The sequence below is a fragment of the Macrobrachium nipponense genome, chromosome 8 (genome assembly GCF_015104395.2).
Source record: "Macrobrachium nipponense isolate FS-2020 chromosome 8, ASM1510439v2, whole genome shotgun sequence".
Lineage (NCBI taxonomy): Eukaryota > Metazoa > Arthropoda > Malacostraca > Decapoda > Palaemonidae > Macrobrachium > Macrobrachium nipponense.
Genome location: NC_087203.1, coordinates 33079770 through 33107615, shown reverse-complemented (window position 1 = coordinate 33107615; position 27846 = coordinate 33079770).

Sequence of the window (27846 nt, the reverse complement as noted above, 5' to 3'; positions counted from 1 at the left end):
AGAGAGGCTATCAGCTATAACATTATCCTTTCCTCCTAAATTTCCCTTTTCTGAACACTGATTAAAACTTCAAAATTCTTAAGTAATTCTGAGTTTTTCTCAAAACTAACTCCTCTCTGTGACACCGTTACTACGGGCATGGGCAGTGGCCATGGCACGGGACGTTCTTTATAATTCTGAAGCAAGTTTACATGCATCCACTTTGCTCTACGCTTACCCTTATTGATTAAATAATTTAGATTTCCCCTCTTCTCTAAAATTGAAAAAGGACCTTCGAACTTATAAGATACAGAGGGACCTTCTTTCTGGATTAATACTAAATCTTTTTCTCCCACACAGAAACTTCTCTCTTTCGCTCTAAGATCATGTTTCCGTTTAGTCTCCCCTTGACTTCCACTCTCGTTCTCCTTCGCTAGTTGCCAAGCATCTCTTAAATTGTTTTTATAATACTGTAGATTAGTTATGTAGTCCTCATTACCTTGTTTAAGCATTAAATTTCATTTTAACATTTCCAAAGGACCTTTAGCGGTGTGACCGAAAACCAGCTCGAAAGGACTAAATCCTTTAGTGTCGTTTGGTGCCAACCGTAAAGCTAACAGAACAAATGGCAACTTTTCTTCCCAGTCATATTCAAAGTTACTACACAGTTTTCGTAAACAACTCTTTAACATTTGGTGAAACTGCTCCACAATGCCTTGTGATTCGGGGTGATAAGGTGTGGAAGTAACGAGTTTAATGCCTAGCTCTTTCATTCTATCCTTGAAATACTTGGATACAAAATTACTACCAGTATCACTCTGTACAGTACGAGACAGACCAAACATAGAAAAATAATCTAACAATCGTTTAACTATGGTCCTTGTATTACAGCTTCTTACGGGTATCACCTCTGGATAGCGAGTTAGTCTATCAATGATTGTCAACAGATATATACTCCCTCCCTTACTTCTAGGCAAAGGTCAGACCATATCGATAACTACATTCTGAAAAGGTTCGCCTACTGAAGGAAGGAATATTACACAGTGGAGCTCTGGGAATTATTTGATTCGGTTTCCCGGCAATTTGGCATTCGTGACAGCTTAAAACATACCTCTTCATGTCACTTCTCATTGTAGGCCAAAAATACGCCCTACTAATACACCTGGAAGTTTTATTTATTCCCAAATGTCCTTGCTCATCATGTGCTAACTTCAAAACTAGTTCACAAAGCTTCCTGGGAACCACTAATTGTTCGGTGATTTCCTCTTTACTACCTGACTTAGGACGAACATAACGACACAAAACTTTGTCCTTTAAACAAAACGTTTCCTTACACACATCAAGATCATCATCCAACTCACACTCAAAAATTAGGGTTGGTGTCTCATCCTCTCTCTGAAACCTGACTAGCTCATCCTTATTCAAAAGGTTAGTGCCTAATTCATCACAGTAACTATTACTTAATTCCACTACATTGACTACGTTACTCTCAACAGCTACACCTTCCCCTTGGCTATCACTGTCAACACCGATAGAGTCAGGTCTCTCAGCCACACTCACGCTAAGATCAACCTCGCCACTCTATCACACTCGTTTGAATCCAAAAACTCACTCTCGTTCAAATCCATGAACTCACACTCGTTCGAATCCACTAACAAACTATGACTGTAGTCTATGTCTGTATCTAAACCTGACCTAGTTACTACCATTTCAGGCACTGGAACCTCACCCACAACAGGATTCACATTCTTGGATAAAGCTAAGTCATTACCGACAATAATGTCAACGCCATCAATGGGCAAACTGTCAACAACTGCTAGTTTCACTTCTCCTGACACTACCTGACTTCTTAAGTTTAACTTCAACAAAGGACACAAGTGTTAGGAAATCCACCTAACATGACTTTTTCTTCCATGTTGATTTCTGCCCTGTTTGGCACACTTTCTCTCCCAATCAGTGAGACAGCAGCTCCTGTGTCTCGAAGCAAGACTACTTCTCTCGAACCTACTCCTCCAAGAGAGGAAACTACACCTGACAGAAATTCACCAAAAAATTTCATAGTCTCTCTCATCACATCATTCCTACTTGACGAAAGGTTAACTAGAGACACTGGTTTCTTAACGTCCTTCCTTTCTATTGCACAATTTCTCGCTAAATGCCCTTTCCCATTACATCGGAAACAAGTTAATTCTGAGCCACTAGATGCCACTTTATTCTTACAAACCTTAGACATATGACCAGGTTTTCCGCATGCATAACAGTAATAGTCACTTTTACTCACATTGCTATTACTAGAGCTGAAACTTTTACTGCTTTGTACTCTACCAGACGAAGGGTCATTTCGCCTCTTACCGACACTTAAATTATGAGTCAAACTATATTCGTCTGCTAACCTAGTTGCTCCTGCAAAAGTTACTTCTCGCCTATCTTCTATATAAAGCTTAATCGCAGGGGATACGTTATCATTGAAGTTTTCAAACAACACTAAGTTCTTCAAATCATCAAAATCATCAACGTTAGCAGAAGTTAACCAATAAAAAACAGCCTTTCTAACTTCTTACCGTATTCTACATTCGTAATATTCTCGTCCTTTATCAAATTTCTAAATTTCTTACAGTATGCCTCCGGTACTGACCTATACATGCTAAGAACAGTTTCTTTCACAATATCATAATCATCACATTCCTCCTTAGACATGCATCTATACACAGTAAGTGCCCTTCCACTCAAAGCTAACTGTAAATATAGAGTCCACATTTCTTTAGGAGAACCTACTCTTTCCATTAAGGGGGCCGGCCGGCTAATGCCGTTTTTTAATGACAGGACTTTGACATTCATATCACTTAATAAGGTGACTTGGGACATCTCCAAACCGCATATGATTTTCGCCTCTGACCTTTGGTTTTGTGACGCCAGGGCAATTTATCCCGAAAATAACCATTTTTCAAATTCTATCTCCTTCCTTGATATTTAATATTAAGACCTGGGATTACTACCATATATAGACCTGATGTAGACCTCCAATCAAATGGAGAGTTTTTTTTTCTAAAAGTCATTTTTTTGCTAGATATGAATTTTTCAATATGGTAAAAAAATAAACCCTATAAATCACGAGAAAAAAATTTATAAAAAAAAGACGAAACAAAAATTGGAAAAAAGGGCTCTATTTGATTGTTCTATAATGTCTTTCTGAGTTATATACCAAATTCCAATGTTATAGCTTTAAAACTAAGTGAGGAGATAGATATTGAAGGTCAATAAGTATAGTTTTGAGATACGGGCGTTCAAAGTTTTTCTTCGTATTTCTATAAAGACAAAGTTAATAAATAATGATTATTATGAATGTATATTTCTTTTTTGTGTATTAATAAACCAAAACTATTTTATTTATCATAATTTAATCATAAATGATGATCCCTTTGCTCATATATCGTAGCCTGGGGCACTGCTTGAGGCAAGATGGGGCACTCCTTCCTATGTAACCCCCTCTCTCCCCTTCACTAACTCGGCTTATTACAGCGAATTTTCTTCTGTATGTTAGCGCGAGATGTTTTCCTTGTATTTTCCTCTTTGGCATGATGACATTCTTGCCGAAACAAAGATAAACAAACGTAAATGCAAGAGAATGTCAGAGGTGAAACTCGAAGGTGTACTCTTTTTACAAAGACAATTTAATAAATCATGATTATTATGAAATGCATATTCATTTTGGGTATTAAAAAACCAAAACTATGTTATTTATCACAAATGAAGATCTCTTTGCTCAAAGATTGTAGCCTTAGGCACAGTGTGACGTGTGCTGTCAGGCAAGAAGGGGGCGTTACTAGGCGACCCTCCCCTCTCTCTTCACTAACTACGTGTATATTACGATATTCTGTAATAATACTTGAGCGATTTTTCTTCATCTGTATGTTAGCGAGATGTTTTCCTTGTCTTTTCCTCATTGGCATGATGAACTTCTTGCCGAAACATATATAAACATGCGTAAATGCAAGCGAATGTCACGAGGTGAAACTTGAATGTATAATCTACTTGAAGTCTATGGTCCAACTGATTCATGATTGAACCAGATACTCGCAGTAACTCGCTTCTGTGAGCCACGGAATCTCTACAGATGCCATTTCTCACAATTTCTTTGCCAATAATTATTAATATTTACGATAACAGAAGAAATATTGCATTTTCTTGTACGGATGAATGTTTTAGGCTTATTGAGTTATGTTTACTAATTACCCTGTAACTACGAAAGTAAGAGGAATTTTGACGAAATATTTCGTATACGTATTCTCAATTGCCATATGAAGCTCCATGAATTTTTTCATGACTTTGCATTTTTCGCCCTATACCACCATATATAGGGGTTCCGGCCGGCCCCCTTAACTTCTCAAAACACATGAAATATGTTGTAACATCTTCCTAATCAAACTTTGGTACTAATTTCAACATTGCACTCATACCTAAACCATCAGCTTCACTTTTGCTCTCACCTGTCTGACTGCTAAGAGTACTTTGCCTTAAACAAGCTATTTCCAACTCATGCTTACGTTCTTTCTCTCTTTCTTGTTGCTGCATTTCTCTCTCAGGTGCTCTTTCCTCTCTCTCAGCCACTCTTTCATCTCTCTCATACTTTTCTCTTTCTTTCCTTTCAACATACTCACAGTGATCATTCCCCTTTAGACCTAGAAGCTTACCAGACTCAATGAACTCTTTCACCATCTCACTCATTCTGGTTCTTTCTATATTCTCCGTTTCAATGTTACGTTGCCGAATATCCTGGCAAGGTCGCCAATAATGTTATGGACACCAAGGTCCACTACAGGTTCTTAATTATAATAAACAAAAAGAATTCAACACCAACAGTTGAAACTCGGGATACGAATATAGAAAGAAACACAAACAGAACAAAAGTTTATTTACAAGCTTACTAACAAAGATAAAGCGCCTGTAAGGACAACGCTTATTCATAATTTTCTCTGTACATAATTCATCATTTCGTTGTTCTTACTTCCCCCTGAGAGAGCAGCATTCAGCGGGCTTTCCGTCAGTGTATAAAGCTTGTATAACCACATATTGTGTACTTTTATATTTTGTATTTTATGTCTCTAAAGAAACACAAATCGGGTCTCGCCGACCCACTTTTACTCTCTCGCGGGCCGGTGACCACATTTCCGTCCGCATGCTGTATATTTATATTTCCCTTGACTGTAATAAAAATCAGTACACTTCTACCTGCCTCTTTGTCCACCTCTCACAACTGGTGACCCCGGAGTGACGGTGACCCAAGCGGTTTGGCTCAGCCATTAAGGGACTCACTACCGCCGCTCACCTTCAGAGATCTTTAACGGACTCATACGGCGCCTCAGATAGATCTCTGAAAGCTCCTACCGTGGAAATAACCAACGCCTCTAACGGACTAAATACGGCCATACCTGCCCAAGGTGTGTTCAGGCGTTTCCTCAAACGGTTTGGCCCGCCATTCACGACTCTGTCGACCGTTTTTGTGAGAGAGGACAATGGGCGCGCAAACAGTACCTCGCGGGAAACCTCGCGGGAAACCCGGGCCTCCCCCGCCCCAGCGACGGACTCTGACACAGCGGCCGCTCAAGCTGTCAAATTGCCCCCCTTCACAACGGCTGACCCGTCTTCCTGGTTCTTCCGAGCCGAAGGGCAATTCCGGATCGCGGGGCTCACAAACAAAGTGCTGCAGGCTGACCTCGTCGCAGCGGCTCTCCCGACAGAGGTGCTCGGCCGAATATCTAACTGGCTGACCGGTCGAGCACGAATCGGACTTGTCACGCTCGACGAGATAAAAGAAAGGCTCTTGACAGCCTATTCCGTGCCTATCGCTGAAAGGGCCGCCCGCGCCCTCGACCTAGTCACGAACCCCATGCGCGGCGCCGACACCCAAGATGCCTGGGACACTGTGATTGGGGCCTCGTCCTCTGCCCGAAATAGGCCCCGACGGAAAAAAGGTAGAGATCAGCCTGAGCCGCGAAATATTCCTGCGGCAACTCGAGCCGGACGTCCGAAAGCAGCTGACCGACGCGTACACCCTAGAGGACGACGAACTACTAGAGAAGGCAAAGAAGCTGACGTTGTCAAACAATGCCGCGAAGCTCGCCGCCCCCCCCCGATCCTCCGTGTGCCTGGCCGCAGAGAAGGAAGAAGACGACGACGACCCAACGCAAGAGATCGGCGCCGTATCCCAAGGGAAGTCCTCCCACACGCAGCGAGGTGAAAACTCCTGGTGCCGCTTCCACCGGAGGTTCGGGAGATTCGCCAGGAGGTGCGAAAGCCCTTGCACCTTCCAACAGTCAAAAAACGACGACGGCAAACAAAACCAAGGCCGCCCGTGGCAACGGCCGCGTCGGAACTACACACCGTAGGGTTCTACGTCCGCGACGCGATCTCCGGCCGGAGGATGTTTTGGTGGATACGGGGGCAATGCACTCGATATTCCCGCCGTCAGGAAAAGACCGTAGCCGCGAGCCCGACAAAACAACCTCCCTCGTCGCCGCAAACGGGACCCCCATCCGTTCCTACGGCACGAAGCCCCTCGAGATATCCATCTTGGGGCGAAACTACGTCTGGGAATTCACAATCGCGGACGTCAGGATCCCGCTACTGGGGGCAGACTTCCTGGCGCAGAACGGCCTCCTGGTGGACGTGGGCCGCAAAACGCCTCCTCGACATGGGGACATGCCTTTCCCTTCCACTAGCAGCAGGCCCGGGCGCCCCTACAATTTGTACCATCGCCCCCCACACAAATACGGCAAACCTCCTGCAGGAGTTTCCCGAAGTCTTCAAGCCGGAACTTCGTCAGGCGGCAGGGACGCCGCCCAAGCACGGGATATTCCACCACATAGCCACCACAGGCCCCCCGACACACGCGAAGTTCCGACGACTCCCTCCAGGCCGCCTCCAGGAGGCGAAGCAGGCGTTCTCGGAGATGGAACGAATGGGCATCTGCAAGAAAGCATCGAGCCCTTGGGCGTCGCCCCTGCACATGGTACAGAAACCTGACGGCACCTGGAGGCCTGCGGAGACTACAGAAGACTCAACCTCGCTACAATCCCGACCAATACCCCCTTGCCAAACATGCAGGATTTGACAGGGGCCCTTCATAAGGCGAAGGTCTTCACAAAAATGGACCTCTTAAAATCCTATTTCCAGGTTCCAGTGCACCCCGAGGATGTCCCCAAGACTGCCATCATCACGCCTTTTGGCTCCTTCGTTTCCATTACTCAACCTTCGGCCTGAGGAATGCAGGGGCCACCTTCCAGCGCCTGATGGACAGCATCCTGGGGGACCTGCCCTTCTGCGTCTGCTACGTCGACGATATCTTGATTTTTCCAGGTCCTTGGAGGAGCACCTACATCACATCCGAGCGGTCCTGAAAGCGCCTGCAGGAAAACGGGCTGGTCGTCGTTTGCGGACAAATGCACCTTCGGCGCCGAGAAGGTGGACTTCCTCGGACACGAGATCTCCGCGACGGGCGTGCGCCCCATGGCCTCGAAGGTAGGCGTGGTGCAGAAGTTTCCCAACACCAACCACGGTCAAGTCCCTGCAGGAGTTCATCGGAATGGTCAATTACTACCGCCGATTCATCCCCGCCGCCGCCCGCACCATGTCTCCTCTAACACAGGTCCTGAAGGGGAAACCAAAGGCCCTAACGTGGGAGGCCGAACAAGAGAAGGCTTTCAACGAGACGAAGAGGGCCCTCGCCAGAGCGGCGACATTATGCCACAAGACCCTGCTGCACCTTTACGCCTCACCACCGACGCCAGCAACGTCGCCTGCGGGGCTGTCCTCGAGCAGGTGGTCCAGGGCGAGCCCCAGCCACTCGCCTTCTACAGCAAAAAACTATCAGCCGCCGAGACGAGGTACAGCACGTTCGACCGCGAACTCCTGGCAGTGTACCAAGCAGTGCGACATTTCCGCTACCTCCTCGAGGGCTCCCCCTTTACGATCAGGACGGACCACCTCCCTTTGGTACACGCCTTCACCAAGGCGGGCGACGCTTGGTCAGCGAGACAACAGAGGCACCTAGCAGCCATCGCAGAGTTCGGTTGCACCATCCAGTACGTGCCTGGCGAGAAGAACCCCGTGGCAGACGCCCTATCGAGGATAGAAATCAACGCCGTGCGTCTCGGGGTCGACTACGAAGACCTCGCCCGGGAACAGGCTGCCGACCCGGAGACTGCCGCATACCGCACTGCTATCACCGCCCTCAAGTGGGAAGACTTGCCTTTCGGACCCGCAGGCATGACGCTCCTCTGCGACATCAGCACGGGCCGCCCGCGCCCGCTGATCCCAGCCTCCCGAAGGAAAGCCGTGTTCGACGTCATACACGGACTCTCGCACCCCTCGGGCCCGGACGATGGTGCGCCTCCTGACGGAGAAGTTCGTCTGGCATGGAATTCGGAAGGACTCCCTCGAGTGGGCCAGGACCTGCGTGCCTTGCCAAACTAGCAAAATCAGTCGGCACCGGAATCAGGCGTGGGGAAATTTCCGCAGCCGAAAAGAAGATTCGGCCACATACCACATAGACGTCGTTGGCCCCCTGCCCCCGTCGGGAGGCGCCAGGTACCTCCTGACGGTAATCGATCGCTCCACCAGATGGCCCGAGGCAACGCCGATGTCGGAGGCGACCACGAAAGCATGTGCCGAAGCACTCCTCGCCAGCTGGATCAGTCGATTCGGAGTGCCAGACGAAATCACGACAGACCGCGGACCAGTTTTCCTGTCGGAGTTGTGGACTGCCTTGGCCCGCCTAATGGGAACGTCGCTACATGCCACCACCGCCTACAACCCAGCAGCTAACGGCATGGTGGAGAGAGTCCACCGTTCGATCAAGGCTTCCCTGATGGCGCACTGCACCGACGAAAATTGGAAGAGCCAACTACCGTGGGTCCTCCTCGGTCTCAGGACTGCCCCGCGGGCAAACGGCGAGGCATCACCCGTGGAGAAGGTATACGGGGAGCCATTAACAGTCCCTGGCGAGTTCTTCCCGACCAATGCCGACGACGCTGACGTCTCCATCGCCAGGCTTCGGGAATCCGCCGGGAAGTTCACGCCCTGCGTCAAAACCTTCTCCGACAGAACCAAACGTTTCCTCCCGAAGGCCCTATCATCGTGCAAGCACGTCTTCGTCAGGGACGACGCCCGCCGCCCGCCTCTAACGAGACCCTACCGCGGTCCCTTCCGCGTCCTACGACGCACTGACAAGGCATATCTCTTATCCATCAACGGTCGCGAGGACTGGGTCACAATCGATCGCCTGAAACCAGCCTTCATCATGGACGAGGACCTCACAGACGCGGATTCCACAGGGCGCCTCAATCTTCCTCGGAAAAAAAGCGACTCCTTCGATCGCCAAACCTCCTAGCCGTAGCCGCGCCGCCCTCGAAAGACGGTCGAACCCCCCGAGGATCACCCCTCAGGGGAGGCATCCCAGTCCCCGGAAAAACCCCGAGATCTAACACAACAACTAATATCACGCACCCGAGGGCGCCTCCGCCGTCCAGCTCGCTTCCGCGAGTGACTACCCGAAGTACAAAGAAGTCAGCCAACAATCATACCTAATTATTGTCTTAGGGGGGGAGTATTTGTAAGGACAACGCTTATTCATAATTTTCTCTGTACATAATTCATCATTCGCGTTGTTCTTACTTCCCCCTGAGAGAGCATTCAGCGGGCTTTCCGTCAGTGTATAAAGCTTGTATAACCACATATTGTGTACTTTTATATTTTGTATTTTATGTCTCTAAAGAAACACAAATCGGGTCTCGCCGACCCACTTTTACTCTCTCGCGGGCCGGTGACCACATTTCCGTCCGCATGCTGTATATTTATATTTCCCTTGACTGTAATAAAAATCAGTACACTTCTACCTGCCTCTTTGTCCACCTCTCACAGCCTCAGTGGTGTGATCAGTATGGTCTTGGCCTGCCACCTCGGTGGCTGCGAGTTCGATTCTCAGAGATTCCACTGAAGGGTGTATTTCTGGTGATAGAAGTTCACTCTCAACGTGGTTCGGAAGTCACGTAAAGCTGTTGGTCCCGTTGCTGAATAACCACTGGTTCCATGCAACGTAAAAACACCATACAAAAACAAAAACAAAAAACAAAGATAAATGCAGAATGGTTTCTCCATTTACATAACAAAAATAAAATCTTACAGTATGTGAACTGGGGAAACAGTGCTGTAATGAAATACTTCCTGGCCAGTTTTGCAGCTGTTGTAAATCAATGCTCAAAGCGACGGCTTCACAAAGGAGAACTGTAGAACTTCAGACGTCTTCTTGACTCCATACTGCAGAAAGCAATGTCTATTCTTGAAACTCGAAGGGCAGGTTACTCCTTCTCTGAAGGGTTGCTCAACATCAGAATATCTCCCTCTCCGACTATGGACGACTTAACTTCTGTCTCTCTCCCCGACTATGGACGACTTAACTTGATTCTATTCATACACTCTCTCATGCGTCCTCTTCCTCTCATATCCTTCGACCCTTCCTTTTTCTCTTCTATGGACGACTTAGCTCGTTTTTTATCACACTCTCGTGCATCTTCTTCCTCTCTTATCCTTCGTCTCTTCCTTCTTCTCTACTATGGACGACTTAACCCATTTCCGATCACACACTCTTGTGCGTCTTCTTCCTCTCTTATCCTTCGTCTCTTCCTTCTTCTCTTATCTCTCTGATGATCTGATTTCTTCTACTTCCTCAGTCATATATATATATATCGGCAATCTGGGGGCGGGGCCTACCAGCGAACGTCACAGACTCCTGAGTCGACAGGAACTTTTTAGAAGGATCTAGGTGAAGAGTTACATCATAATACGCTGCGTTTTTGACGACGTGACGGCGCGTGCAGAGTTCTAACAACACACCTGGGGATTCTCGAACAATCATGAGAACAGGCGCCTCCAATACGTACGCGAATGCCTCCTTGCTGCAGACCTACTTGAAGAAAATGCATTTTCATTTCCTTTAACTTATAATTCTTCACTATAAAGCGATTACCATGACACTGAGAGTAGTGACTTAGATAGTTTTGTAGATGAGTTTGACAGCCGACATGATAATTGTAGAATCAAACTGCACTAAACATCTTGAGAATTGTCCCGACATGGTCCATATCTGTTTTGTGTTCAAATGTGTATTTTAAAAACTTACCATTCTTTAATAATTGCATATTGTTATGAATTGTATATAGTTTTGAATATCGAAACAACATTTTGAGAATTTTCATGATAAGCCTTATATCTGTGTGTTCATTTCATTAATTAATACCTTTCCTTACTATGCTCAAATGTGCAATATACAAACTTCACTTGCCATTCTTTAACAATTGCATATTGTTTTGGATTGTATATAGTTTTGAATGTCAAACCAGCATTTTCAGAATGGTCATGACATGGTTCATATGTAATAAATACATTTTTAGTATTACAGAATCTGTAAATAAAAACCCATGACCTGAGGTCATGGCATTAGGAGGGTCCTACGTGACCAATGCAGATCTAGATTACGCTATGCGCTGTCTGCAGTAGCCTGGTTTAAATCTGTTTACATATGTCATCGTTTTGCATTACTGATAACTTTGCACAACAACTTCCATGGGAAGCGGTTGACCTGTTAACCTACGCCGGAAACTTGTAACTTCCGAGCCGGCGGACTACGTATGTTTTTATATGAATCGCTGAGATAGCTAATGTTTCGCTATCGACGTGATGCTTTAGAATGTCAGTTCTGTACCAGCGATCAAACATATCGGTCTCCCGACCGAACTGTCTCTCTTATTATGGAGTTACAGAATAAAGTTGTTATACCTTTTTCAACTTATCTGTTTGAATCCTCTCCTTTAGTTTAAGAAGAACCACTCTACTAAGATATCACATAGGAGATGGAAGGAACCAGAAATACTTACGAATGACAGTCGTAAGGAGAAACAAACAGTCTTTCGCAAAAGTGAAGAGACTAAAATTGGTGGCAGCTTTAGACGAAGAATAAGATTAACAAGACCCATATCAGCCAACCGAAGAACTACAATAACCAACTTCCACCTACAAAATCAATACTAAACAGAGGAAACAGGATCTTCAATCAACGCAACATTTTATGAAGACGAAGATATGTCCTTCATCGAGAAGAATACAAGCATCAAAATCGACGTTTGAGTGACTGTTGTCACTTATCTCCGAGAATCAACACCGGACAAGAGCAGCATCGAACACCAACAGAAAGAAGAAAACACATAAAGGAAACACAAAGGAAACAACGCGCGATCACTAGCAAGGACGCAAAGAGTAGGGCAAGAGGAAGCCATGCGAGGAAGGAGGCTGTGACGTCATCACGACTTCCGACACGAAGACGACAGGAACTGTGACGTCATCCCATGTCAACAATCCTTCAGCATATACTCCTGAGCTAAGTACCATTTTATCTATTCAGGTTTTTTCCTCAGTGAAGTGTTGTTCATCAGGAGTTGATCGTCCAGTATTCTGGGGGTGAGTTGTTCGCCATCTTAATCTTCCTTCATTACAGAATCAATCTTCAACTATGAGTTCTCGCCCGCATATTATTTTTTTTTCTTCTCGTTGTTGCTAATCGTTTCTTGCAGGAATTCTCCGTATAATATTTTTATCAAATTATCTGTATTTTTGTATCTTTTGGGGGATTTTCCTATTACTATAACACATTTATACAGTATATTGCATATGCGTTTACGTAGTGGTCGAGTGTACTCTTATAGATATTTTGATAGGACCGCAAGGAATAGAAGTGATAAGAAAAAAGTGAAAGTGAACATGGCAACTACTCCGGCTGGCAACCCCAATGTGGTGACTCTCGTGAGCGCGAGGTCAGCAATTGTCCCTTTTCAAGGTCGGGTCAATGGGTTCCTGCCTCAAAATGTTGAGGCATGGATGTCATCTGTAGACGCTCATTTAAATGCAAAAAGCATCACAGACCCAGCAGTACAATTACAGGAGGCCAAAAGCTTCATAGACTTTGCTAAAGGAGACGCAAGTGCTTATCTAAGAGGTGTTTCTTTCCAAGAGGCGACTACATGGGACGAGTTCAAAATCAGATTACGTGCCGTGTATGGGGGTGAAGAGGCTTTAGATGTAGTATTGGCATTGAGGATTATCCTTAACCAAGCCTCCATGACTCAGCTTAATGTTGTCGAGCGGGCGGCGCTAATTGCCGACCGGCTAAATGAATATCAAGTTAGTTTAAGTAACTCCGGGTGGGTTACGAGTGCCAGAATCGCCGTGAAAGATTTTATCCGTTTAATTTACCTTACGAGTATTACTGCAATGTTGCCTGAAGCTTTAGTGCGGTGTTTTGACAAAAAATTGCAGCCCAGCAGTACGGAATTAGATGTATATAAACAAATAAAAAAACACATGTCTAAATGTACCGACCTAGATCCTTCGCTCATTCAAGTTTTTGCAAAAAATGAGAATAAGCCACAACAAGTAAACGTGGTACATAATAATAATCAAGTTGCAGGGATGGTTTGTTATAACTGTAAACGACCAGGTCACATGATTTCAGACTGTCGGACGCGTTTTTGTTCAATACATAATAGTTCCACTCATTCATATAATCGTTGCTACTCAGGGAATCAACAGCAGAATCCTACAAACACGCAACCAGTTGCCAGTGCAAATAAAAAGAAAGGTCCTCAGTACTATAAAAAGAAACAAGCAAACGGCAATGCTGCACAACAGCAGAAACAAACAAATCGTGCTTCAGGTACCTCTGTTCCTGGGCCGTCTAGCCAGAACTTGCAAGGTCAAGCGGATTTTCAAGGTGTGCTAAACAAAGCAAATACCACGTAGTTCGCTCCAAGGGGGAGAGGGCGATGTTGGGTCATCAATATCAACATCTTTTGTATCAAATAATCAGTTTAATCATTTATCAGATCATTGTGAGGCAATTGATTTTCCTATGAAACACACGGCCGAATCCAAAAAATCTGTGCAGGTTCCCGTAGATTTGCAACAAATTCATGCAATTATTAGTCAAGACGAGTTACGACCAACCTTACATGCAGTAAATTTGGACCATAAGTCATTCACTTGTTCTTTGATTCTGGTAGTCCACGTAATATCATGGATTTAAGGACTCATCATTTACTCTTTTCAAACTTCCCTATAGAGAAGTCCGGAATAAGGCTCTCAGGCATAGGAAATAATGAATTAAATGTGGTAGAAGTAACTCATGTTCAGTACAAGGTCGGTAAGCGCACGTTTTCCGATACCTTTATCGTTGTACAAAACATTAATATGTATCCCGCAGTAATTATCGGATACCCGTCTATGGGCACTCAAAATATTATCTTAGCACCTGCAAAACACGGCGTGTATATCAAAGGAAAATTCTATAAGTCTTCTAATACCCTAAAATCAGTTTTAGATAATAAAGAGACAGACAGAGTAGTCACTTACATTGAAGAACCAATCACCTGTCTCATGAACCAAGAAATAATACATGCAACCCAACAGAACTCTCGCTCGCCCGTAATATCAGCTTGCACGTAAACTCTTGAGCCGAACGTAACTTCGAACATATTAGTGCGTGTAAAGAAAACCTTGCCAGGATCTGAAACGTTAATCCTTTCCGAAACTCTGAAAACACACGGATTATCCGTCACACAAGCCATTTATACAGTCGGCTCACAACAACAATGTCACATCGAAGTCTGTAATCATTTGAATACCACTTTAGTAATCCACAAAAATCAACATATCTTGGATGCGGAAGTCTATAAACATCGCATTCTTACCGTAGCTGAGATAAATCACGCTCAATCAGTTGCGGATGAATCCCTTTTGCAATCTATAAAGAACAAAATCAATAAGGACATTCAAGAAGAAGAAATTCAGCAGAAATTTTTGAATCTTTTAACTGAATATCATGATGTTTTTTCCACTACGGATGGAACCTTAGGAAAAATGGATGTCATCGAGCATCAAATAAGGCTCAAGGACAAAAAGAAAGTAATCTATGTACCTTTGTACCGACTTCCTATGAAATTTCAGAATGAGATAACAGAGGAAGTAGGTAAATGCTAAAAGAAGGAGTCATTAGGAAATCAAACAGCCCTTATAATTTTCCGTTAATAGTAGTACCAAAAAAAGATCGAACTTGGCGGATATGCGTCGATTTTCGTCGTTTAAATGAAGAAACAATCCCTGACCGATTCCCAGTACCATGTACTGATGATATCCTATCTCTACTAGGTCAGAACAAATATTTCACAAGCTTATACCTACTAAAGGGATTTCATCAGATTCTGTTGGAACAAGAGAGTATCCCATACACTGCCTTCAGCACAGCCAGGGGACATTATGAATTTTTGCGTATGCCTTTTGGTTTACGTTGTGCTCCCATAACTTTTACTAGAATGATAAACATTGTGTTTGGAGACTTGTTAGGAGATATCCTACATGCCTACATGGACGACCTAGTAATCTTTTCCAATACATTAGAAGAACATCTACGTAAATTAGAGTTAGTGCTACAAAGACTAAGGCAGCATAATTTAAGGGTAAAGATAAGTAAGTGTGAATTTTTAAAAACAGAACTAGTCTATTTAGGTTTCACGGTTTCTAGTGAAGGTCTTAAAGTAGTCCATGATAAGGTATCGGCTATCCGTAACTTTCCGATACCTACTAACGTCAAGGGAATACAGCAATTTTTAGGGTGTAGCGGATACTATAGGAGGTTCATTAGGAACTACTCCATCATAGCCGCTCCCCTAACCGATCTTATAAAAAAGGGCGTAGATTTCATATGGTCTGAAATTTATCAAAAGGCGTTCGATAAATTGAAAGATGAACTGTGTAGTGCTCCTATCTTGAAATTTCCTGACTTCGGTAAGGAATTCTTCATAGCAACAGACGCCTCAGACCTAGGAGTAGGTGGGGTATTGCTTCAACAATATGATAAACAGTTTTTCCCTATAGCTTTTTATTCACGTAAAACTGAGGAACCTTTACCGAAAAGTAAATATGCGAGTAAATAGAAACAAGGGAAGGGCGCGCATTGTTAATTCACGTAAAACTGAGACCTTCCGCAAAGTTAAATATGCAGCTAATAGGACAAGGAAGGGCTCGCTATTGTTAATTCACTCGTGCATTTTAAATTTATAATATACGGTTATCCCGTCAAGGTTCTCACTGATCATAAGCCCCTAACGACTTCTTTAAAGGCTTTAGTCACAGCCCTAAGCGAACTCGGTGGCACATGATCATCCAGGACTTTGGCGCGAGGATCGGGTATTTACCTGGAAAGCAAATATCATTGCTGACGCATTATCACGCAACCCCTCTTCATCTTTTACCGAGCCATTAGCTGAATTAATAGATATCTCAACCTCCACGCCCATTGTTAAAACTATATGAACAGGAAGATCTGGGCTGGAGTGCTGAACTATTACAGACAGAACAAAGAAAAGATCCGCAAATAGAAAAAATCATCATTGCGTTAAACGGAAATCCGAAGGAAAAGGAATACATAAAGTATAAGCAGCAGAATTATATCATCAAAGATAATATCCTGTGTAGATCCGTGACGAGGAAAACCCGCAACACACCACAGTTGAATAACAACCAGGTGGTGGTACCTATCTCACTCATACCCACTGTCTTAAAATGGTTGCATGAAAATCCACTGCATGGACACCCGGGTTATTCCCTAATGTCACAGAAAGCCAAATCCTTATTTTATTGGCATACGATGCTTACAGATATTAAAAAGCACATAGCAAATTGTCGCACTTGTCAAGAATACAAAAGCACACGAAGACACCTGTCAGCCTAGGGGCTTACCCCGTGCCAAATCAACCCTTTGAAAGAGTACACTTAGATTTATTAACAGGATTTTACGAGTCAGACAGAGGAAATAAGCACCTCCTAGTAATCATAGATGCTTTGACTCGATATACAGAACTGATAGCGCTTAAAACAAAATCCGCAGTCGAGTGCGCTAGAAAGTTTTACGAGTGCTACATTTGTAAACATGGAATTCCACACACCATTATATCAGACTCGGGCGGGGAGTTCAATAATCATTTCCTTAACTCCTTGTGCGAATTCCTTTGCATAAAGAAAATCAATACCATGATCTATCACCCAGAGTCTAATGGGCTAGTGGAAAGGGCAAATCGTAAGGTTTTAAACATTTTAAGGGTCACCTTAGGGGGGGCAGACCCCAACTGGGACATTGCCATACCTGCGGTACTAAGCACACTCAATCACTCGTATCATGTGTCTATTAAAATGACACCGCACGAGGCACTGTACGGTATCCCAGCTAGAACACCTTTCCATGTACTAACGCCTACAACTAATTTATCAAATCCTCTAAAGGATGTTATGGATGCAAGCATAAGTCGATATAATATACTTCGTAAGAATCTAGAAGAAGCACAAATAATAATGAAAAAAAAATCATGATAAAATAGCTAAGCCAACTAGAACATATGCCGTGGGCGATCAGGTATACATACAAGTATACGTACGTAAAGGTTTAAATTATAAACTGACACCTAAGTTTGAAGGCCCGTTTAACATTTTAGAAATATTAACGGCCAATAGATTTAGGGTTCAAAATGTATCCAAACCCACTGATGTGAGAATAGTTCCATTGGCACATATCAGAATCTAAAGAAAGGTAGATGGAGTGAGGGAAAAAATGGTTGTATTTATGAAACTTGTATAATAATTTATATATATATATATATATATATATATATATATATTATATATATTATATATATATATATATATATAGATATATCTATATATGATATATATATATATATATATATATATATATATATATATATATATATATATATATATATTAATCATATTTGTATGTCAACCTATTCTTTTACACGAGTTATTACATATATTTTACTCATTGCAGGTTTTCAAAAATGAATCTGTTATTGTTAGGAGTGATATTGTGTGTTCAGACATCTTTGTTGTATGGAAAGAGCGCTAGGACGAAAGAAATAGAATTTAATCATGGCTCGATTATCGAGAGAACAGACGACGTTTTTATAGTGTCAAGTAATATAGTCATAGAAGTGGATATGCAGGCCATATTTTTGCCTGAAGATGACGTCCTTAACTTAAAGAATGACCTGATGAGCTTTGCCATTTCGCTTAAGGAAATGCACCAACGTAATTTTCATGCTAACTCAGAGATTTCGCTAGCTCAAACCCTAAGCGTCGCGGAAATGTTGTCTTATGACATACAAAATAAAACCGCCGAGGCAGAGGAACTTGCTCGTGACTTGCTGATGTGGTCTGTGCGGCACAATAATCTCGAACGCCGCAAACCCGCTTATTCTGGCTGGACTAAACATCTTAGGATCTGTTGCGAATTTAGGCTTAGGAATTTCAAATCGCCTTAAGATAAATAATCAAAATAAAAGAATTGAGTTTTTGCAACACAAAACCGAATTAGCTTTGTCTGAACTTCGCAGTCAGTTATCTTCAATCAATCAAATAATGAGTATAGTAAACGAACATTCAAATAGTATCGATCAGGTTATGGAAGTTCAACATTTGCTGGCTACGTTAGCTTACTATAGTTCGAAAATAGATCATATCCGTGTGAAAATATCACATTTTATTGAGAAATCAAAAGATTATGTAGAAGCTATTACGTTAGCGACAATGGGTGTGTTATCTCCACACCTCATGCCTATTAAAGATCTGACGTTAACTTTGGAAAACGGACGGGAGAAACTAGGTTATATTCCTTTATTAGACGCCCATAAAGTAGAGTTCTATTATAGCCTAATATCAGTCAACGTTGAAAATTATAGGATTATGATCACTATACCTTTTGATTCTTCCGATGCTTGGCAATCATACAAAATAGCACCGTTTCCTACTTTCATGACGAATAACTCAAGTCCAGTAATATCCAATTTGACGGGGCATGTTCTGATTTCTTCTGATAGGAAATCATTTACAGTCATTAAAGACTTAGATAAACTCACTCACTGTTCAGAAGCCATGAATAATAAAATTTGTACAGCTGACTCTTTTGAATTCTATCCTATATCAACGGATTCATGTGAGTTAGGCATAGTGCTAAACGGCTCTCTCTCTCATACAAGCGAAGGTTGTCTGGGGAAACTTTATCCCTTTTACAGTAATAAATTCAATTACAGAATGAATAATGGTACCTGGATCCGTTACGACAAAGCCGGTTTCCACGTCGTATGCCCGGATGGGACCACTGCCCATTCCCCAATCTTTGTAGCAGCTGATGGTTGTACGGGGACATCTACAAACTACACCGTCAGAGGGGTCAACACGATAATACGTGAGAAGGCATATTTTGCGAACTATACTTGGGCGTCTACAATTATCCCATCACTACCTCTCCCATACAACGCGCGGGTGGCTCATCGTTTGACGCAACTGGCTGAGATGAACCACGCGTCACCGACTTATGCAGGTGGAGAAAATCTTCGTTACTACATTCTGCTGGCCGTGTTCAGCGTGACGGCCATATTGGTTATCGCCGTTAACATCTTTGCTTGGCGTAGGCTGAGGCGTACACAGAAGGATCTCCAAGGAAACGTATTGTCCTGTCCAGATGACGTACCCGTTAAACTCAAGTCGTTTGAGTTTAGGGCCGCCTGAAACTGGCCATTTCGTTTTGTGCCTAGGGAAATTGTCTGGAATTGTGTTGTGTGTGAAAAGCGGTCTGTATGCTGGCAAAAATGTAGGAAAAGAAAGACTCACGCCTTTGCATTTGAACAGTTAAAGTATCTCCCGGGCACTTAATAAAATATTATAGCCCAATCTTATACATTAATATACTCCTAAAGGTATTTTTCGGGCACCTAATAAAATATACCAGCCCTATATATTAATCTGTACCATTATATTTACCTATTACAAAGAGTGACAAGTACTCTTTAACAATTATCCATGATCATGTTATAATCTGTCAGTAACCACTATTCTTAATCAGGTTACCTATTACCATAATCTATCAGTAACCACTATTCTTAATCAGGTTACCTATTATCATATTAATCATATATACATGTTAATCTTTTGATTTTTACCTTTTTATTATTTTTGGGTACCTAATCATTATTATTACGAAACATGGATAGATTTTCCATGCATTTATCTTTGTTTATGAATATGTCAAAAAGGGTATGTAACAGAACCTTTTTATGCATTTAATCACTTATTATGTTTATACCTAAACATATGTTACGAGCACGCTCCTAAGAAACAATGTTTAAAGTAACTTTTGTTATTCAAGGCTTGAATGGTAGCTGACCGAGCCTAATGTAATAAATACATTTTTAGTATTACAGAATCTGTAAATAAAAACCCATGACCTGAGGTCATGGTATTAGGAGGGTCCTACGTGACCAATGCAGATCTAGATTACGCTATGCGCTGTCTGCAGTAGCCTGGTTTAAATCTGTTTACATATGTCATCGTTTTGCATTACTGATAACTTTGCACAACAACTTCCATGGGAAGCGGTTGACCTGTTAACCTACGCCGGAAACTTGTAACTTCCGAGCCGGCGGACTACGTATGTTTTTATATGAATCGCTGAGATAGCTAATGTTTCGCTATCGACGTGATGCTTTAGAATGTCAGTTCTGTACCAGCGATCAAACATATCGGTCTCCCGACCGAACTGTCTCTCTTATTATGGAGTTACAGAATAAAGTTGTTATACCTTTTTCAACTTATCTGTTTGAATCCTCTCCTTTAGTTTAAGAAGAACCACTCTACTAAGATATCACATAGGAGACGGAGGGAACCAGAAATACTTACGAATGACAGTCATAAGGAGAAACAAACAGTCTTCTGTCCATTTCATTGGTTAATACCTTTCTTTAAGTTGTACAAATGTGTATTACACAAACTTAACATTATTTAATAATATGCATATTGGTTGGGATCGTATATAGTTTTGAATGTCAAAGTGAACCTTTTCAGAATTGTCATGACATGCCCCATATATATCTGCTCATTTCATATAGTTACTACCTTTCTTTATTTGATTCAAATGTGTATTGTATTCATACATACTATCCATTCTTTAATGTTTGCTTATTGTTTGGAAATGTATATAGTTTTGAATGTTAAATTTTCATATCATGCAAGTCAGGTAGAATATGAGATGGATGCTTTACAGTTGTTTTGCTTAGGAATCAAACAAAATTCTATATGAACCTTTACCTTTCATCAAATTCATTCCTCCGTGAGTTTCAAAATGTTTCCAAAATTGTAATTATTTTTACAACCACCTTTCCGATGATGCTCACCCAACAATTATCTTTGCCTCAGAGTTGCCCCCAACTTTTTGAGGGGTAGAATCGCCACTGCTTCCTAGCTCTTTAAACTTTTGGCGGGAAAACATAAGCTGTCTCGTTCTCAACTTCTCATCAAAATCACACTATGAAGACCATAGACAAACTATGTAGATGTATGAAATGATGCAAAATTATGCAGTCTTGGACAGAGAGGAATTGGAAAACTACAGGGGAATTTCCAATTAGTATTAAAGAATGAAGTAGATAGACCTGTAGGAATAGTTCTTGGTACTTTCCCATCAAATCCCTTGAATATACTTCTCGTATAACCAAAACAAGGTGTGTTTTACCAACTAGAGTCCGTAACAATAAGTACTTAAGTAAGAGAAACTTAATATAGAATTTAGTCCGTGAAGTAATTGCTTGTATGAGTTGATAGTACATGGGCCAAGGAATACGCAAATATAGAGTTAATGATTAACAGTTATTTGGATACTTCGTTGTTATAATAATTATAAGTTATGATAGTGATAAAAAGAATGCGAATGATAGCCATAATAGAATGGCGGTGACACAAGATGCAGGTCAGAGGCCTTATTTAGCCGAAGATCTAGATAAACAGATCTTGATTTAGCCTAGGTTAAGTGAAGAAGTTAGGTAAAGCTGTAAAGTTCAATCGTCTTTTTATATATTTTCTCTGATCATCTTTAACATGCTAACTAAATTGTAACCTTCTGCACATTGCTTAAGAAGAAATTATTTCACCGGTAAGAAGAAAGCAGATTAGGCCTAGGGTATGGTCACGGCAATGGTATGATGCGGGTAGATCTAAGGGAGACTGCCAGTCTTTCAGTATTGTTTTCATAGAATAAGTAAAGCTGCATCATCGTGGATGTAAATTTATTGTATCAAGAATATTTCCCCGTGCGCCGATATTCTGAAAAATAGAAAGAAAAACGCTGCAATTCATTTGCAGATAAAGTTGTTCCAAAACTCTGTACAGGATTCAATTGGTTACCAAGGCCCTGTTATAGTTTGTGAGGACGTCAACATAGCCAATTTGGATGACCACGTTGAGAAAGGAAAGCTGAAGTTACATATTAGATAAAGCTGAATTACCTGCTGTATTAAGGGAGTGCAGATCTGAGGTGCAGAGGAACAGCCGCTGTAATTTGCCAGTACGTATGGAATAGATTCTGAAGAATGTGATATATATATATATATATATATATATATATATATATATATATATATATATATATATATATATATGCTTAAAAAATCACAGTAGATGCACGTGACTTCATTAAATAAGCGAATACCACAGGAAAATGATAGTCAGAAATCCAAGCGCTTTCGTCTTTACTAAGACATTGTCTAGGAACGAATTCGTTCCTTGACAATGTCTTAGTAAAGACGAAAGCGCTTGGATTTCTGACTATAATTTTCCTGTGGTATTCGCTTATATATATATATATATATATATACATATATATATATATATATATATATATATTATTATTACGTTTATTGATCCCCTTGCCTTCACAATATAATTCATTTTTATTCAGTTCTAGAAGAGCAGCCATTTTCCTCCTAATCAACTGACTGTAGGAAGGAAAACTCAGGCCAGATAGGCATGTATGACACCAGCCGTTAGTTGCGGGGCGGGGGGGGGGGGGGGGGGGAATAATTACTCCTGTAAGCCCTAGGGACATATCCCAAAAGGAAGTGTGTAGCTAGCTAGGTACTTCTTAGGCTTACTCTTAAGATCCTTTATCCTGTGAACCTCTCGCTGGCAATATGTTCTGTTCCCAGGATGACCAGCCCCCAACACCCAAGCTTTGTGCCCAACGACAGTCTCAGTCCACTCCAGTCCGTGACCTAGGACAGATGCCCAAGCCAGCCTCCCAGTAAGGCCTACAAAAGGGGCTAACTGGTGCCCCTGACCTCGGACAAAGCCGACGCCACATTCTACGAAGGTCCACTTACATAAGGCATCCAGGTACGTGTTGAGATACAGTCATATTGCCAGTTATTTTCCTCCGAGTCAAGTAAACTATTCCGCATTTTCCAATTCGAACTTCTAATTCTCAAATGACATCCCTTTGTTCCTTTCCTTGTCTCGTGGCTGCATGCCACCTTTTGTGATAGTCCCAGACAAACCAAGTCTTCATTGAATATTTCATTTAAACACTAGAGTTCCTCCCCAGTGTGTTAGATAAAAGTGAATAACTGTAAAATTGTGCAAGAAGTCTTTAGCTTATGTTGTGTTAATCTGGGAATACATTTTTTCCAGATTTGCTGAGTCACGTGTCATGTCTCCTCGCACGCAAGTGCTTCCTTAACCCTCTTACGCCGATTGGACGTATTAAACGTCGAGATAAAATATCTCCCGGTTGACGATTGGACGTATTATACGTCGACATAAAAAAAAAAATTTTAATTCGGGAAAAATACTTATAGGCCTACCAGCCGAAAACTTTTCAATCACGCGCCTTGGGGGATGCTGGGAGTTCACGGATCAAGCTGTTGTTTTGTTTAGAAGCGTGACCCAAGTGCGCATGCGCGAAATGCCTCCTACTCGCATCAGCCAGCATCAGCGATGCGTCATCCGAGAGCGATCTTTTGCCGCAATCGTGTTTTTCCGAACTTGTGCGAGACTTTGAGTATTTGTGTTACTACAGGACGTTCATAGAGATGTCTCAATGACGTATGGAACGCGAAAGGCGCGTTTTACCCGTCGGAAGGGATCGGGTGAGGCATATTCTGGACTTGGATGCTGGCGAAGGACCAAGCACCCAAGATGACCTGGCGCCTCAACGCTGTTCTGTGCGGCCACTCGTGGATGAAAGTGGTTTAGGATCACAATGTGTGTCTCATATGCCTTTAGTAACCCCTAGGAAGCATCGGGGCGTCCTTAGGGGCATTCGTAGGAATTTGGGAGGCCTCCAACCAAGGGACATAGACGAGTACTTATCGGAGCTCGACGGGAGTATGTCGCAAGTCCTCATTTTGATGGCGGTTGGTCATCCAGTGATGAGGACATCACTCCTGATGTCAGTGACGATGAATATTTGCCCCCAATGTCCGTTCGAGGCTCACATCCCGAAAGTGAACTAGAATTCAGTGGTTTTAGTGCATATAAGGGGAAATCTGAGGAGGGGGAGGATGAGGATATGGGGTCTAGTTTTGTCGCGGATGACGATACAGAAAGCGAAGGCCTAAGTGAGGGAGATGGGCCAGTGGGGGGGTTTCGTGTGCGAAATCGTGCCCGTGCTCGTGCGCGCGCACGGGCACGTAGAGGGTCGGATCGTCGCGCCAGCCAAGATGAAGGTCGGTCGTCCGAGAGCGACAAGGGGTGGACGGAGGACCCCACCCCACCTAACATGCACCCATTCACGGCAAACCCTGGGCTCACTGTACCTGTTCCTCTCACTGCTCTGGGGTTCATCCAGCTGTTCCTTACGCGGGAATTGCTGGAGTACCTGGTAGCAGAGACGGCGGACTACGCTCGGTACTGCCATGATGAACTGCTCACGACATTATCGTATCGCTGGCAGGGCTGCAACCTCATTGACATGGCGCATTTTGTGGGGCTCCACATTTTCTTTGGATTGATGCCTGCTGTCAACATCAGGCAATATTAGAGGCGTAATTTTTTTTTAGGTATGCCCCATGTGCCCGGCGTTATGCCCCGTGATACTTTCCTGGCATTGGACAGATATTTCAACGCCTTCAACCGAAGGGCCATACCCCGGAATAACTCCGATCGCCTCATCTTAGTGTGCCTAGTGTTGGAATACATTCGAGAACGTTGTAAAAATCTCGTGGTTCCTGCAAAGAACCTTTCTTTGGATGAGGGGATGATGCCTTACAAAGGACGTCTTAGCATAAAAGTGTATAACCCCAAAAAGCCGAAGAAATATGGAGTGACATTTTTTTTTTATTACCGAGTCCAACACTGGATACGTCGTGGACTTCTTAGTGTATTCCGGGGTCTTCTCCACAATGCGTGAAACTGTGTTCAGGCTTGTGGATTGTTTCCGTAACCAGGGATACCACCTGTTTATGGATAATTATTATAACTCGGTATCCCTGGCCCAGGAACTGTATGAAGCAGGTGTTCATATCAGTGGTATCCTTCGGTTGGTGCGTGGGGCCCCGAATGTCCTCAAGAGGTTCGCTAGCCATCCACAACATCTGGCAAGAGGAGAGACACAGTGGCGGCGGAAGGGAGCTGTCTTCGTCATCTGTTGGAAGGGTGTCCGACTCGTCCCCATGATTACGACGAGCCATGAACCCGTCCAAGAGGAGGTCGTACAGCAGAAGAAGACACGTCGACAGGGCCGAGTTGTGTATGAGGAGTTTCGTGCAGACCGCCCTACCGTCATTGGACACTACAATAGGCACATGGGAGGAGTTGATCTCTTTGATCAACTCATCCAGTATTATCCCTTCGCCAGGAGAACCAGGAGGTGGACCCAGAAGCTCCTCAAGTACATTCTTCAGTTGGCCCTCCAAAATGCCTACATTCTCTACTGTGGGTACTACGGTCCCGGTCTCCGGAGGATGATCCACTTGTAGTTTCTCGAGGCAGCCGGGGATGCCCTCATCCACTTTAATCCCGATGAGTGGCCTTCCATGTCTGCCCCCGTGCCCCGAGCTGCAGATCTGCCCCTAGAGGAAAGGGCAGACCTTAGGAGGGCCAACTTCGGTCATCCTGCTCCTGCCCCTGCTGCCGACGCCCCTGCTGCCGCCGCCCTTGCTGCCGCCGCCCCTGCTGCCGACGCCCCTACTGCCGACGCCCCTGCTGCCGCCACCCCTGCTGCCGACGCCCCTGCTGCCGCCGCCCCTGCTGCCGGCCCCGCCCGCACCGGTTCTCGTCGGGTAGTGGACCCTGTGTGTCGGCTGCACCCAGGGGATCCCACACTGGAGCTCTTACAATGGCGCAGGCAGAAACGGTGCCGGGTGTGCCATATGAATGGCAGAAGGAGAGACACCTGGTTCTTCTGTCGCACCTGCCAAATAGCTCCATGCAGGTTCAGGGAGTGTGACCGCAAATACCACACTGCGGTCTTTTATTGGAGTGTGCCTCAGCGACAGACAGCGGAGGGCGCACAGGATCGCACGTCCCTTCAGCAGTAAGAGCGCGCGTCTCCCTCCTCCGCCTGTACCTCGTCATGTCGAGAGGAAAACAATGCAAGACTCTTCAATGGAGAAGGGAGAAAACAAGAATAGAACAAAGAGTCAGGATTACGAGTGAGTATTCTGCATTTATTTTATATTTATTTTTATATTTATTACAAGTTTTTATATATCCGTATCTGTGCATGATATTATATATTTCATTGTATGCAAAAAGAAAAGTGTCACCTGCATTCCTTTTATTTATGTATTCGCAGAAATCGAAAAATGTATTAAATAAATATATATATATCTATCTATATATATATGATATATATATATATATATATATATACATATTTGTATATATATATATATATATATATCTATAATATATATATGTATATATATATATATATATAATATATATATATATAGATATATATAGATATATATATATATATAATATATATATATATTTTTATATATATATATAATATAGATATATATAAATATAATATAATATATATATATATATTATATATATATATATATATATATATATATATATATATATATATATATAAAAATTTTTATAATAATTGGTATTTTTGGGTAAGCAAATTACATAACAGTCTAGTAATATTTCAGTCATTTATCTTCACTTTAAAACAAATTGGAAGTCTCTAGAATAATATTCAGATTTATGGTGAATTTTTGAAAAAAAAAAAATTTTCCCTCCGCGCGCCTCTTCTCCGCCGCAAATCTCCGAAATGCGTATGGCGCATTCTCCTAATATTGCTCCTTTTCATATTAGGCCTTTTATAGAGTTTCATATATTAAAATGTGCGTAATTTCATGCAAAATACAACAAAAAATATTTGAAGGTTGTAGCTTTTCTCATTTTCGAAATATTTGCATATAAATCACGATAAATAGGAAAAAAACTACGTTCGGTCAACTTTGACTCAACTGAAATGGTTCAAAAGTGCATTTGTAAGCTAAATCTCTTACAGTCTAGTAATATTCAATCATTTACCTTCACTTTAAAACAAATTGGAAGTCTCTAGAACAATATTCAGATTTATGGTGAATTTTTGAAAAAACTTTTTTTTCCCTCCGCGTGCCGATTCTCCGCTGCAAATCTCCGAAATGCATACGTCGCATTCTCCTAATATTTGTTCCTTTTCATATTAGGCCTTTTATAGAGTTTCATATATTAAAATGTGCGCAATTTCATGCAAAATACAACAGAAAATATTTGAAGGTTGTAGCTTTTCTCATTTTCGAAATATTTGCTTATAAATCACGATAAATAGGAAAAAAACTACGTTTGGTCAACTTTGACTCAACCGAAATGGTCAAAAACCGTATTTGTAAGCTAAAACTATTACAGTCTAGTAATATT